The sequence below is a fragment of the Aquarana catesbeiana genome, linkage group LG06, assembly GCF_042186555.1.
Source record: "Aquarana catesbeiana isolate 2022-GZ linkage group LG06, ASM4218655v1, whole genome shotgun sequence".
In the NCBI taxonomy this organism is placed as follows: domain Eukaryota; kingdom Metazoa; phylum Chordata; class Amphibia; order Anura; family Ranidae; genus Aquarana; species Aquarana catesbeiana.
Genome location: NC_133329.1, coordinates 84,096,551 through 84,112,842, shown reverse-complemented (window position 1 = coordinate 84,112,842; position 16,292 = coordinate 84,096,551). Strand labels below are relative to the sequence as shown.

Sequence of the window (16,292 nt, the reverse complement as noted above, 5' to 3'; positions counted from 1 at the left end):
AAAAGTTAAGAATGTATGAATTATGAACATATAGTCCAAAATACCAGAGGGGTAAGTCAATAATTAAATAAAAATAAACACAGGACTTCTGATGGAGATGTGAAGTTTTTAAGGGGGAGTCCATAGCCTGGGTGGTTTACCACAGGGAGTGTAGCTGGCAATGTGAAGGCAGCATGCTGAAGGGTAGAAGAACCTCTGGGAGAAATATAAGAAGAAAAAAGCAGCGCCAATCTAAGTGCAGCAGTATTAAAATACGTTTAATCACATAGTAATTCACTTACTCAAGGTAAGGTATAAGTAGGCACATCTTATATAGTCAGATGGACGACAGGAATCCAAAGAGCGGACATCCAGGGAGTGCTTCAGGGTCTTGGCTCGGCGGTGCCAGTGGTTTCCGGTGTCCCGGGCTTAGACTGCAAAGCGCAGGAGGAAGTCGTCGCTCAAGGTGTTCATGGTCTCGGTGGGATGATGCTGGTGATGTGCACATGTTTGGAGCATGCGTGCTCCTTCATCAGGAATTGCTATTGCTTGTTGACTTGAAAGTGTGTAAAACTGGGCCTGTGGTATCAGGGTACAGTAGAGAGAGGCCCGACACAAAGGGAGTCATTCCTCTGCTCTTCTTCCTGGACTCATAGAGCCAACCTAAGTAACAGTAATCAATCACATTTAAAGTGTCATATTGTGCTTTATTTGCCATTTAAGTGTTTCACTGCTCTTGGGGACATTCTCAGGTTTGGAATCCCCTGAGAAAAGTTTGAATAAAGGATTGGTAGCTATAATGCTCTTAATCGCAGTTATTGTTCTCCAGTCGACTATTTAAATATATACTGTTACTGTTTGTTATTCTTTCACAGAAATATTGCAGAAAAGACAATTTCTGTGTTTTTATTATAACGTGTGCGTTTCTCACTGGTCATTGCACCTACACTATTGCCAGGTGTGCCAAGAGGGGTAGAGGCTGTTATTGGGGTTTAGAGGCAGAGTAACGGACTGAACATACTTAAGCAGCCCCTACGGGGGTATCTCTACACTTACCTGCTCTGTGCAATGGTGTTGCACAGAGCAACCTGAATCCTCCTCTTCTCGGGTCCCTTGCTGGTGCTCTTGGCCCCTCCCTCCTGCCAATGGCTCTCGCTGCTGCCAAAAGCCAATCAGGCGTGTGAGGAGTTTTGGACATCGCTGGATCGAGAGGGGGCTCGGGTAAGTATTAGGAGGGACTGGGGGGGTTGCTGCACACAGAAGGTTTTTTACTTTCATGCATATAATGCATGAAAGTAAAAAAAAACCTTGTGCCTTTACAACCACTTTAAACAAGGACTCATATGTGTACAGGGTTATTTGGTTTATGAGGTAGAACTAGTTTGTAGATACTGGTTTCCGGAATGGCAAAGTGGGTTTATCTTGGTGGATTACATTTGTTTGTTTTACATTTAGATTGACAAAGAAGGTGGACTTTCCAAACCATTGATTGATGCAATGTTGCGATTTTGTCAGTCTGGAAGCTGTGTGAATCTGAAGAATGAAACAAGGACTCATATATATGCAAATAGTTAATTGGTTTACAGGGAAGGATATATCTATAAAGTAAGAATGATTTAAAAAATATATATTTTACTTGCCAATATATTTTTATTGATTTCAAAATTTCACAAAAAAAAAAACAAAGGGAAAAAAACCACACACAAACAAATACAATCAACCTGAATGCATACCAATAACTGAGGTGTCCATTATAATTCTAAATACTATACAAAACAACTAAGTTGCATGATGATACATCTCCACAAGAACCCTCTATACTCAGGAAAACAAAAAAAATGGGGAGGGGGGGGGGGACACAATGCCGTCCATAGACGGTTCAAATTTCGTAAGAATTTTCTTTCGAAAATCAAATGAAAGAATTTTCGTACGAATTTCACCCCATTAGTGGGCTTCAACAACAGCCGATTTTCGTGCGGCAATCAAATTTGAGGAATTGGACATGTTGGAAATTTTTTGAAAAACAAATGATTTTCTAATCAATGATGGGAGAATCGTGCGAGAAATGTAATAAGAAAAAGAAAATTTACGGAGAGAAAAGAAGATTCCCGCCCACGAAAATTCTTTTCTGTAGCAACATGAGGTGAAATTGAAGGCTTGGTCGGCCGAATTTCGAAAATCAATGGTGGCACCATTGGATCACAAAAAAAACGAACTTTCTGATTTTGAAAAGAAAATTCGTTCGAAATTCGACCATGTATGGCCTGCTTTAGGGATATCTCACATGAATATACTAAATAACGTATAGAATCTTTCTTCTTCAACATTTACTAATTTAAAACAGAATAGAATATATGTGCTCAGGCGGCAATTATTCCAGGGTTGGAATAAATATAGATATTTTGGAAGAATATCCATGTTGATGAAATTAATAATGCCAAACCATGACAAAGAAAGCTTCGACCATGATAACAATTTGGCTTGGGTTCCTAATAAAAGTGGAAAAAATTTTTACTCATAAACAGTAAGATCTGTTGGTATTTTCACTCCTAAATATTCCACTGCAACTTCTTGCCAATGGAAAGGAAATAACGCGGCTAACGAAGAAACCTCATCTCTGGGTAGTGAAATATTTAATAAGTCAGATCTGGTTAGATTTACCTTAAAATTGCTTAGGCATCCAAAGGAATTGAACTATTTTAAAAAAGACGGAATACTAATCATTGGTGATGTTATATAGAGTAAAACATCATCTGCATAAAGTGAGGTTTTGTAGTCTATCTCATTAATAGTGATCCCATGTATAGAAGATTATTACGTATAGCTATTGCTAAGTGTTCCTTTGTGATCACATATAATAATGGAGATAACGGACAACCCTGATGGGTTCTGTTATTAATTTTAAATATAGTGGAAAGAGTACCATTTGTTCAAACCTGTGCAGAATAATTGTATATAGTGCCATGACTTTATTAATCATTTTTTTTTTTTAAACAAAAAGCTTTTATTAATGTTTGAAAATAACATTAGTACAATCATATTAACATTTGTACATAAGTTTCATATAACAGTGAATAATTGACTTCAATAATAGAGTATTTACTGGTAGGGCCACCAAGGTGGTTTCATATCCGACCTATTGTTATATTGATAAATTATTTGGAAATACTCTAGCTTTGTATAGAAAAAATCTGTTATTTATTTTAAAAGGGAGAATAAATTTGTGGACCCCTGAGAGGTGTCCTTAGATATAGATATAGTAATAGAAATGAGGAGTAAAGAGGAGAAAAGAAAATTAAATAAAAATAAAATAAAATAAATATATTATATGAAAAATATTGGTCTATGTATAAAAGGTTTATCTTTATGTGAAAGTGGTATATGAATCAGAATATTTAAAAGTAATCCATGGTTGCCATATTTTATTAAAATTTTCTATATTCCCTTGTGTTGTTGCTCTGATCTCTTCCATTCCTTTAAGGAGACGTATTTCTTCCAGCCATTCCTTAATTGTAGGGGCGGTGGTGCTTCTCCAGTGTCTTGGTATTACTGTTTTAGCTGATGTGATTAAGAATCTGGTCAAAGAGTTTTTGTATTTTCTCAGAGTGCAATTGGGGATATTTATGAGGCAGCAAGCATCGTCTAGATGAATTGTCATATTTGTGATATGTTTTATGATCTTTATTACTTGATTCCAAAAGGGTTTTATCAGGCCACACTCCCACCAGATATAATATAGAGTTATTAATCAAATTATTGCCCAGATTAATTGAATTGGCGAAGTCAATGGAACAAAAACCTCCAATTTAGGCGATGGAATGCCTTCTGTGCATCGATTGAAAGCAGGCACGCCAGGATTTGTTGTTTCTGCGCTAGGGAGATTAACCACTAGACATCCGCGCTATGGCCGAATGACGGCCACAGCGCGGACCTGCATTTCCGGGAGGCCGTCATATGACAGCCTCCCCTGTGCACGCTCCCTGCGCGCGCCCTGCAGGGCGCGCGCTGGGCGCGGTGTGATCACCGAGTCACTGAGACTCGGCTGATCACCAATCCGTGTAAGGGGCCGGTCCCGGCCCCTTACCATGTGATCAGCTGTCAGCCAATGACAGCTGATCACATGATGTAAACAAAACATCGGTAATCGTTTTTTTTTTTTACTCACGCTGACAGCGGTAATAGAAAAAAAAGCCGATCACCGGCTCAAATGTAAGGGACATCGGTCCCGAAGTGGAAGAGGCACATCTGCCTCATCAGTGCCCAATAAAAGTGCCACCTAACACTGCCCACAGTGCCACCTAACAGTGCCCACAGTGCCACCTAACAGTGCCCATAAGTGCCACCTATCAATTCCCACAAGTACCACCTATCAATGCCCACCTGTAGTGCCAATCAGTGCCACCTGCCAGTGCTGCCCATCACTGCCACCCATCAGTGCCCATCACTGCCACCCATCAGTGCCCATCACTGCCGCCTATCAGTGCCCATCACTGCCGCCTCATCAGCGTACATCAATGAAGGAGAAAAATTACCCGTTTTAAATTTTTTATAACAAAATATAAAAATAAAAATATTTTTTTTTTAAAAATTCAGTTTTTTACATTTTTTTAACAAAAAGTAAAAACCGCAGAGGTGATCAAATACCACCAAAAGAAAGCTCTATTTGTGCTGAAAAAATGATAACACTTTCATTTGGGTACAGTGTTGTATGACCACGCAATTGTCATTCAAAGTGCGTCAGCGCTGAAAGCTGAAAATTGGTCTGGATAGGAGGGGGGTTTAAGTGCCCTGTAAGCAAGTGGTTAATGAGAGAGTCTTACTGGTGTTGTCTCGAGTCTCTCTAGACCTCACAAAACCAGTTTGATGTGTATGAATTATTAGAGACAGTATTGGTTGAAACCTATTAGCAATAAGTTTAGTGTAAAATGTTATATCTTGATTCAGCAATGAGACGAGACGATAACTACTTGGATTTGTTTTATCTTCTTTACCGGGTTTCAAAATAACAGAGATATAAGCCTTTAAAGTTTCCGGGGGGGAAAGGCTGAGACTCTGAAATAGAATTAAACGAATGCAAAAGAATTGGAGACAAATCTGACGCAAAAGTCTTATAGAACCGGCTAGAAAAGTCGTCTGGGCCTGGTGCTTTACCAATCTTAGCAGTCTTAATAACAGTTAGTAGTTCCTCAGAAGTAAAAGGAACCTCTAAAGAAGAACTAGTGGCCGAGTTAAGACTTGACAAAGCTGTATCTTTCATATATGAAATTGTTTTTTTTTTCCATCTCTATGAAAGAATAGTCAATTTCAGAATTAGTTTGTGAAATATTATATAATGAGGGGTAATAATTGTGAAAAGTCTCTACAATAGCTGAGTTAGTATAAACCAACCCTTTACCAGGATCAGATAATTTCAAGACAGATGATGATATTATCGTAGGGTGAAGAGAATGCGCCAGAAATTCACCGCTCTTGTTACTATATTCATAGGAAATCCTCAAGGTTTTACCCTGGGCCCTTATAGTGATTGTAAGGGTTAGTTTTTTTTTTTTTTTTAATAACAAACGTATCATACTTACCTCCTCTGTGCAGCTCGTTTTGCACAGAGTGGCTCAGATTGTCCTCTTTTGGGGTCCCCCGGCGGCTCTCACCGCTCCTCCCCACATCAGTCGTCCATAGCCGCCGAATGTATGACTCACCCCGCCTCCCGGGCACCCATGTCCTTGGATTTGATTGACAGCGGTGGGAGCCAATGGCTGCACTGCTATCAATCTATCCAATCAAGAGCCGAGAACCTCGGGCAGAGAGACAGCGCGTCCCCACAGGTAAGTAAAACCTGGGGGGCTAGTCACTGCCAGGTGTTTTTTCACCTTAATGCATAGGATGCATTAAGGTGAAAAAACACATAGGTTTACAATCCCTTTAGAGAATGCTGATCTAAAGAATGCAAGAATTGAGGGGGCATGGCTGCCGAGCTCCGTAATGGACGTGTAGTTCAGAAGCTCCTCAGCCAGCCAGAGAACATCCACGAACATCCAAGCTCACAGGCGTCATCCAGAGCCCAGAAAGGCACCATCAGACTGCTAACCACTGCGGGGATGACACGGCGCAGAAAGAACCCGCCGCAGCCATTGAAGCTGCCGGATTTCTTTAAGATGCCCGCGCAACCCATGCCAAAATGGCGTCGGCACCCAGGACTCGCCATACACAGGCAAGGCCGTGGTAAACAACGGGGGCACAGGACTGCCATCCACAGCCCCACACACTAACAAACTTCCTAGTGAATTGTCATCTGGGACATCCAGCCCCTCAACCAGGAGCCCAGCAAAATTGAGGCCCAGGAGAGAGTCTCCAGCTAGGCCTGTCACAGAAATGGAGGTAAGTGGGCCGCCCAGCGACAGTACAAATCTGAGGGGGCAGGTGGAGGGGACACTGGAGGGAGATCCAATAGCTGATTTTCCCACTTCTGACAGCCCCATTTCAGACACTATGTTAAAGGAGATGCTGTTATCCCTACGTTCATCCATACAAGCTGATATGATAACAGACATCAACAAGTGCACAAGGGATGTTCAGGCCCTAGGCCTCAGATTTGACCACGTTGAAAACAAAATGGAAGAATACCCAACATCCTATAATGTAATGGTGGAAGCACATACCACACAGGGAGAAGATATAGCATGGATGAGAGATAAGATCGCAGATTTAGAGGACAGGTCCAGAAGGAACAATATTAAACTCAGGGGCATTCCAGAGTCTGTTACACCAAATCTCCTTCTCCAATATGCCCAAACCCTGTTCTCCATGTTAGCTCCATCTCTAACTGCGCAAGATCTTATATTGGACAGGATCCACAGGATTTCCAAACCCTCATTTCTCCCTGCGGAAAACTCAAGGGATGTCTTACTAAGGGTACATTACTACCATATCAAGGTTCAGATCCTTCAAGCATCCAGAAAACCAGACAACATACCACCACAATTTGCCGCTATCAGGCTGCTCCCTGACCTCTCCAGGCACACGCTACAGCGCCACCGCAACCTGGCGACAATCACCAAAGCTTTAAGAAATCATAAAATCCTCCACAAATGGAAATATCCCGCAACTCTGTCCATTACACACAATGGGCTCACAACCTCAGTCACAACGCTTGACGAAGGGATTGCCGCACTACTTCAATGGGGCATACTCCCAGAACAGGCCCCTCGCCCAGCATCACCACCCAAGCCTCCACCAATCCAAAATGAGTGGCAAATAGTTTCCCACAAGAGTTCCACTAAAAAAACAAATGGTGAAGCTCATAAGTAAACGTATTTAGCAACGCAGAATCTCCGGTCTAGGAGCTAAGAATTTTTCTTATCTCCTTTTCCCCCAAACCAGTTGCAGTTACATCTGCCCAAGGATCAGTTGTAAGATCCAGTTCTTATGTTAACTCTCTATGTTTCCTGTTATTTTTGTTATTTGTTTGATACACGCAGCTACATCCGACAAGAACATTGCTTACCAAATGAGGCCAATCGGATACACCTGTCCTATCCGCACATGAAATTGCAACCTACAGGACACCATGTGAGCGCAGTGAGTACCTACACCACCATACAGTACAACATACTACTCCAGACATGTTATAACCATCAAGTGCCTCTCAATTAATGCCAGGGGCCTTAACCACCCCGCCAAACGATTTTCCATGTGGCAAGAGGCTTGCACTCAGGGAGCGGACATACTATGTGTGCAGGAAACACACTTTCAGCTCTCCAAAACCCCGCCTTGCACACACAAAGACTTCCCAAACGTGTTCTTGGCCTGCACGCCTAACCACAAAAAAGTAGTAGTACTCCTCGCCATAAAAAACACCCTTTCATTTACACTTAAGGAAGCTTTAGTGGACGATGGTGGTAGATATATCATCCTAACTGGAGACTAAAACCCTAAGCCATATACACTGGTATCATTATACGCCCCAAACTCTCACCAATTATGCTTTATAGGAAAGGTACTCAAAAAAGCGGTCTCCATGAAACACAGCAACCTTCTAATATGTGGAGACCCTAACCTCATTGCTGACTCGAACCTGGACACCACCACTAAGAAACCCAAAGGAAACTCATCACTACAGGCTCTCCTACACAGGGAAGATTTGTTTGATGCATGGCAGTGCCTCCATGCAAACGAAAAAGACTACACTTTTTTTCAAACAGACACTGCTCTTACTCATGTATCAACATGTTTTTGACAGACAAATGGCTATTGAAACAAGTAACAAGTGTTCAAATCCACGATATTACGTGGTCTGACCACACAGCAATTTTTCTGTCATTTAATGAAACAGGTGTCTTCTCTTCCTCCTCTGGCGCTGTAACAATAGACTTCTACAAGAACCCAAAACTCACTCGACCATCTCTCAGCATCTCAAAAACTTCTTTCCATCTAACAAGTCGTCAGTATCAAACCCACAAATTCTGTGGAACGCACATAAGGCTTTCATGAGGGGCAGATTCATACAATTAGGGGCCAGAGAAAAAAAACGCTACACTGCCACACTTAACACATTCATTTCTGAAATACGCACTGTAGAATCGCAAAACAAATGCTCTCCCACAATAGCACTGACTAACACTCTCTCCAAACTACTATCATACAATGTGACCAGATGGGCTTTGTGAAGTGGAGACAAACCTCTGATGCAACTAGGATAATTGCCTATGTTATATCTCATGCTATGCGTAGTTAAACGCCTTTACTGCTGTTGTCAATAGATGCAGAGAAGGCGTTCGACAGGGTACACTGGAACTATATGAAAATGGTGATGTCTAGGCTTGGATTCCAAGGTCATATATTGCAGGCTATCCTAGCTTTGTACTCATGCCCTTCAGCTCAGGTGTATTCAAAAAGTTTCCTTTCCTTGCCTTTCAACATTCGTATTGGGACTCGTCAGGGGTGTCCCTTATCACCTACTATCTTCAATCTAATTATAGAACCTTTAGCAGAGCTATTAGATCCCACCCCTCAATCAAAGGCTTCCAGTTTTGTCCCGACAAGCACACTATAAACCTGTTTGCGGAAGATGTGATATTGCTGCTAACTAACCCACGTGCATCACTTGAACAAGTACACCAAATCCTAATGGATTTTGGGGACATATATTATAAAGTCAACTTTTCCAAATCAGTAATTCTAAGTCTTGGTGTACCTGAACACATTCAACACACGTTACAAAAAACATTTCCATACACTTGGAGCACCAAAGGCATAACGTACCTAGAGGTCACACTAACAAATACCACAACCGCACTAGTGGATGCCAATATCAAACCGCTGATAACCAAACTGGAAGCCCAATTGAAAGAAATCTCCAAAAAAGAACTCTCCTAGATGGGAAAATTAGCAGTCTTCAAGATGTTACTCCTGCCACAAATCCTATACATATTCAGAGCATTACCAATTCACATACCCCAACATCATATTAGAGCAATGTCCAATCTCATGTGTAAATTCCTGTGGAATGGCAAAAAAGCAAGATGCCCCAAACAGAACCTTACTCCACATAAAGTAGGAGGGGCGGGCCTAACAGACTTACAGGACTATTTATGGGCAGTAAGATTGGACCAACTTAAACACTGGTTCCAGGGTCCTGACAGACCAATGTGAGTGGACATAGAGGAAAAGCAGACCCTAATAAAGACACTGAAAACGTTTCTCATGGGGGACAACTGGAAACATTGGAACATAAAACATCTCTCACTACCAGTTACGGTGTCTATCCAAGCATGGAGATACCTTTTGTCCTTAAAACACACTGAGGTAATGGTAATAGACGTCCAGCATCCAATTGATATCTTAGAAGCCCAAATCCCCATGTTATCAATCAAACTACTCTCAAAACAGGCTATGACACAGATCTCAGATCTATTTATGGACCAACAGCCTAAGACAGTGGAACAAATCCTCCATGACTATATATAACCTGCCAAAAACAACTCTATTCACCTGTGTACGTATCTCACACTTTCTGAAAACAAACCCTATCTCAAAGATACCTACCAAAGCTTGGGAATTTTACTCCACAACCCACAATAACATCAAAGCTATATTCCTCTTCTATAACCTATTACAAGATAAATTGACTCTTAGGAAAACCACTGCAATCCACAAATGGGAAACAGAGATGGGCACCACACATATGGATGCACAATGGCAATCTGCTTTTACAGAAATCCATAAAGCTTCCCACTGTAGTAAACACTGGGACCTAACGGTCAAAATTACCAATAGATGTCACTACACACCTTACAGACTAGCTAAGTTCTTCCCAGACCGTTCACCCCTCTGCCGGAGAAACTGCGGTAACATAGGACACCTACTACATATGTTCTGGCACTGCCCGAGCATAAAAAGCCTATGGAATCAAATATTCCAACTAATTTCCTCACTCACGGGTATCCTCACACCTCCCAACCCAGAATTAAGAATTCTACACCTGGGCAAAGAAAAATTCCCATCACACTTCAGATCAGTGGTCATCCACATTCTCTTAGAAACTAGGAACCTACTACTCCGCCACTGTAAAGATACTACCACTACTAACCTCTCGGATGTAATAAAAGCTGTTAATAGAAATTACACCTTTGAACGCCTCATAGCAATAAACTCTATGCGTTGTAAAATGTTCGATAAAAAATGGTTGATTTGGATGAATAGATTCAATAATCTATAATACTTCATTGATAAATGATAACTTCATAGATGATATATGATAATGAAATATGTGTATCAAAAAGTCTTCTATGTTTTGTTTTGTATACTCTGTTAAAATTTGAAATTCAATAAACATATTGAAACAAAAAAAAGAGAACGTAAGAATTGACTTCTAATATTAACAAGTTCAATTCTGACTCTATCACTATTAATATTTTTATGGATTAATTCTAAATCAGAAATATTCTTTAATAAAGCTAGATATTCTGCAGTTCTATTTTTTTTAAACTTGATCCATGCGATATAAAAATTCCGCTCAAAACGCATTTTAAAGCTTCACATTTAATTGGCGGTGCAGTATTGTCTTAAATGATCTTACATAAAATGCATTATTGCTTTTCTCTATCAGTTACACATAATGAGTCTGCTAGTAAATTATCATTAAGTTGCCAGGATCTATTCCTGGCACGAAGTTCTGCAAAATTAAGATGACAAAAAACAGGTGAATGATCTGACCATATTTTAGGTTTAATACTAATTGTCGGAGTAGCGTCTAATAAAGATTGTGAAACGAAAATATAATCCAACTTGCTATGAGTTTTATGAACTCGAGAAAAGAAAGTATAATCCCTCTCAGAAGGGTGTAATATATGCCATAAATCGAATAACTTCATTGAGGATAATTTCTGCTTTAATTTACAAAGAGCCTCGGAGATCAACTTCTTTTGCACATTTCCAAGCTAATACATTTTGATAACCTGATAATGGTTCTGTCTTAGTTATCATAGTTTTGCTTTATCAACATTTTCTTATAATGCTATAATCTTTGCATACATGTATGGAACATCTGGTTGATACAAGCTACATATACTTATTATTTAAGGCTGGGTTCATATTGCCTTCGCATGCGGCTCATGGCAGGGGATCCGATGCATCCTTGTTCTCTGTTTCAGGGACGAATCAGGCACAAATTTTTGGCTGAATTCTGACCTGAAACTGAGCCAAAGATGCACAGGACCCCTGTGCAATCTATTCCGCAGCCACAACGAAGATGTGTAAACTGGCTCCATGTATGTATGTTTAATAATGTGCCTTAAAACTTCAATAAAAATCTATTGTCAAAAAAAGCAAAAAAACAAAACAAAAAACAAGGGAAAAAAAAACACACAAACACATAAAAACAAAACCAAATATATATATATATATATATATATATATATAAGACCTCTGCATCGGAAAAAAAAAATATGTTCCCTATTCTTTGATAAAGCCATCGCTGCAAATTTTCATGAGCAGTGGTGACATTGGGTGGGATTCAAAGAAACAACATCACCAAAAAGCCAGCCAAAGTCTATTTATCAAATGTGATTTCATCTCTACATAGAAATAATTTCACTGTAAAAGAAATGACATTGCTCAATACTTACAAAAAAAAAATACAATTAAAAAAAAATAATAATAATACAATTCACTTACTGTTTTACAGGGTCCTATCACTGTCCAACAGGACTGCTGGATAATCTGGTCTGGCAGTCCTTGCAGGCACTTTGCTGACTGCTCTGTACTGTTTTACAGCTCTGCCTGCAAAGGACAGCCTGTTGAGAATGTGTATTAAGATGCTTGTGGCTCAAACCAGGTAAAACCTGCAGTTTTTTAAGAGGCTAAATGACACCAACTAATGGAATCTATGGGCTGTTATTAGACTTGCAAATACTGTACAATGCAAAAGAAACATGTTTTAAAATAAACAATAATACAAACCACCGCACCTCTACAAAGCAATATCAAATAAATGTGTACAGCTGCAATGTTTTAAATATTATCATGACCAAATATAAAGTATGTGTGTACATATATATAATATATATTATATTGTCAAAAGTATTGGGTTGCTTGTCTTGACATGTACATGAACTTTAATGAAATCCAAGTCTAATGCCGCGTACACATTATCTGAATTTTTGCCGGAAAAGCTTTGGATGGTTTTTCCGGCGGAATTCCGCTCAAGCTTGTCTTGCAACACACGGTCACACAAAATTCAGTCAAGAACGCGGTGACCTACAACACGCACTATAAAAGGGAAGTTCAATACCCAATGCGCCACCCTTTGGGCTCCTTCTGCTAATCTCATGTTTATCTTGTGTTAGTAGAAGTTTAGTGAGAGATAAATAAATAAACCTGTTTGCGGAAAATGTGATATTGCTACTAACTAACCCACGTGCATCACTTGAACAAGTACACCAAATCCTAATGGATTTTGGGGACATATATTATAAAGTCAACTTTTCCAAATCAGTAATTCTAATGCCCCGTACACACGGTCGGACTTTGTTCGGACATTCCGACAACAAAATCCTAGGATTTTTTCTGACGGATGTTGGCTCAAACTTGTTTTGCGTACACACGGTCGAACAAAGTTGTCGGAATTTCCAATCGCCAACAACGAGGTGACGTCAAGCACGTACGACGAGACTAGAAAAGGCCAGTTCAGAACCAAGCGCGGCACCCTTTGGGTTCCTTTTGCTAATCTCGTGTTAGTAAAAGTTTGGTGAGAGACGATTCGCGCTTTTTCAGACTCGTGGCTTTCAGATCGTTTTCTGCGGTTCAGTTTGTGCTTGTGGGTTTGTATCTGCTCTTCAGTGCGTGCAAGCAAGCTCCGCGTGACTTTAAGTAGTCATTGTGTTCTTGCTCGTTCGTTACTGTTTTTCAGGTCACTCTTCACAGGCCTTGCTGTTCTTCAGTGCGTTCTGTTACTTCGTTCTGAGCAGCCGACCGTTTTCTAGCCATGTTTCGTGTACGTACTCCTCGTAGGGTTCGTGCTGTGCGGGGGCTTGGTGTTGGGGTCCTGACCTTGACACAAGCCCAGTCCATGAACAGGGTGGGGAGGAGTTCATGGACCAAGAATTGGTTGCTTCAGCGTGACCAGTTCTCTCATATGCCTTTGCTCCGTGAGATCCGTGAGAATAATCCTAATGATTTCAGGAACTTTCTCCGGATGACGGACCCCGTGTTTCACCGTGTGCTGGCTTTGCTGACCCCCTATATCAGCAGGCAGGATACCTGCATGAGGCAAGCCATCACTCCGGAGCAGAGGCTCGTCGCTACCCTGCGGTACTTGGCGACAGGGAGAAGCCTGCAGGACCTCAAGTTCTCGACAGGCATCTCCCCCCAGGCTCTGGGTATCATTATCCCAGAGACCTGTTCTGCCATCATCCAGGTCCTGCAGAAGGAGTATATGAAGGTAGGATTTTTATCCTTTAATATCACATTTTATTGTATTTAATGTTTGCTAAGATATTGTATATCTTTCCTCATTCCCTAATTACCATGATTGGAATATGCTGTGAATGTCCCCTTTGTCCTCATTCATGCTGGATTTTTATGTAATTATTTTTGTACTCCTTCATACATATCTGCCTTCAATAACCTCCCCAACATGCTCTCCTGCCCTATATTCACCTCATGTAGTCACTTAACAATGTATTTTATCATCTCCATAGTAGTGCTTTACCCCAAACACCCCCTAAAATGTTTAGAAATATGATTTGTGCTTTAAATTCAGGCAGAGTGCCAGAGGCTTTTTTTGTAGTGTCCCCAAATCATTTTTAGTAACCCTCCCTCCCCCCAACTGCTAAGTCAGCTGTTCCCAATTCTCTATCTATCCTCAATCATCAATCTGCTGACTTTGCCAAACCCATACACACTATACCCATCTCTTTTGTTGGCCAAGAATGTTTGTGCATAATCTGCTTGCCATGTTTATGTGCAAAAATACTAATTTATTTTTGTTTTCCTCAACAGTTTCCTTCCACGCCACAGGAATGGCAGACTGTGGCCTCCCACTTTGCCCAGCGCTGGGACTTTCCTAACTGCGGAGGGGCAATTGATGGGAAACACGTCCACATTGTCCCACCACCCAACTCGGGGTCGTACTATTTCAACTATAAGGGGTTCAATAGTATTGTGATGTTGGCAGTGGTGTTGGCTAATTACGACTTCTTGTATGTGGACGTGGGGAAGAATGGCCGGATGTCCGATGGTGGAGTTATCACCCAGACGGAGTTCTACAGGCATCTCCAGAATGGCAGCTTGGACTTGCCACCTCCAGAGGACAATGTGGAAGGACTCCCATTCGTCTTCGTTGCGGATGAAGCATTTGCACTGGGGGACCATCTTATGCGGCCATTCCCGATGAGGACCCTCACCCCGGAACAGAGGGTTTTTAATTACCGGCTGGCCAGAGCCAGAAGAGTGGTGGAGAACACATTTGAAATCCTGGCTAGCCAGTTCCGCCTATTTCTGACACCCATTCATATGGCGGAGTATAAACTTAATCATCTAATCCTGGCGTGCTGTGTTCTCCATAACTTTTTACGCCAACTATGCTGGCTCAGTTGGGCCTGAGGCCGGAAATCTACATGATACAACCCTGATGGCGCTTGAAAGTGGCCGTCCTGGCTTGCCCTCCCTGAGTGCCCGTGATGTCCGGTTAAGATACCTTGAGTTCTTTGCGGGTAGGGGGGCCATCAATATGCCAGACAATTTGTGAAGCATTTAGCAAATAAAAAAAACAAATTTAATCTTTGGTGACATTTACTGCTTGTGTTTGTTTTAGCTGACCCTGACAGCAATGTGTGGAGTCCAGAAAATGGTGTGATTGTGTAACCTTACACAAAGCACTGTTGGCTGTTATTTACTAAAGGCATATACACTTTTTATACTACAAGTGCTCTTGAAACTGCACTGAAAATGCACTTGTAGTGCAAAGAGGATTTGCCCTTAGGCAACCATTTTCTCAGAAAACAGCAATTACATCACCACAAAAGTGTTGTAGCGTTGAGACAATAATCCACACATTCTTGATTAACAAACTTTTTAATAGCTGCACAATCACATGTGCATTTAAAAACGGTTTTTAAAACAAACCAACACGTTTGTTGTATAACAATTTTGGGGGTGGCATTATCAAAAATAGAAATGTCCATTTACGATAAAACAGGCCTGTGTAAAACCAACAAGAAACACAAAAAACTTGAACTTACAAAGTTCACATATGGTAAAACTTGAAGGCAATATCAGACATGAGTATTTAGGAACTGTGTTTGATATTGCGTTCAGATGGGGTGAAGTCACCCCTTGAAAAGCCAAATTTGGAAGATGCACACCAATTTACGAATGTCAACATGTGCTAGCTGCCATCATGGGGGATCAAGGGACGTGTTTTGGGGGAGCAAACCCTTCCTCACCGCTACTTTATTATTGAGGAAGGGGTTGCACCCCCCCAAAACGCGTCCATTGATCTCCCGTGATGGCAGATAGCACATGTTGGCACACTGTGTGCATCCTCCAAATATGGCTTTTCGAAACATCGCTCAAAAATTTAAAAGATTGTACCACACAAAAAAGAAAGTGATTTTGTGGGGTTTTAAATTTGCCCCAAAACATCAATGATGTTATTATTTTTTTGAATCACATCATTGATTTTTTTCTTGATGTTTTCCAATTCTAAATTACACCCCATGATCTCCCCGATCAGGATCTGGGCACTTTCTGATTTGAAAGGATCTCGATCCATAACCTCAAGATCACCTAAAAAGAGAGAAACTAAACAAAAACAG

General features: G+C 40.9%; 1 protein-coding gene across 1 annotated transcript in view; it reads right to left on the bottom strand.

Annotated features, from left to right (window-relative positions):
* The window catches only part of LOC141148693 (NXPE family member 4-like), a 174,317-nt gene extending 162,038 nt beyond the window's left edge, over nt 1-12,279 (bottom strand). Inside the window, exon 1 of the mRNA XM_073636337.1 lies at nt 12,151-12,279. The gene's annotated coding sequence lies outside the window, so the exon portion shown is untranslated. The remainder of the gene's footprint in view (nt 1-12,150) is intronic.
* Nucleotides 12,280-16,292: the final 4,013 nt, after the last annotated feature.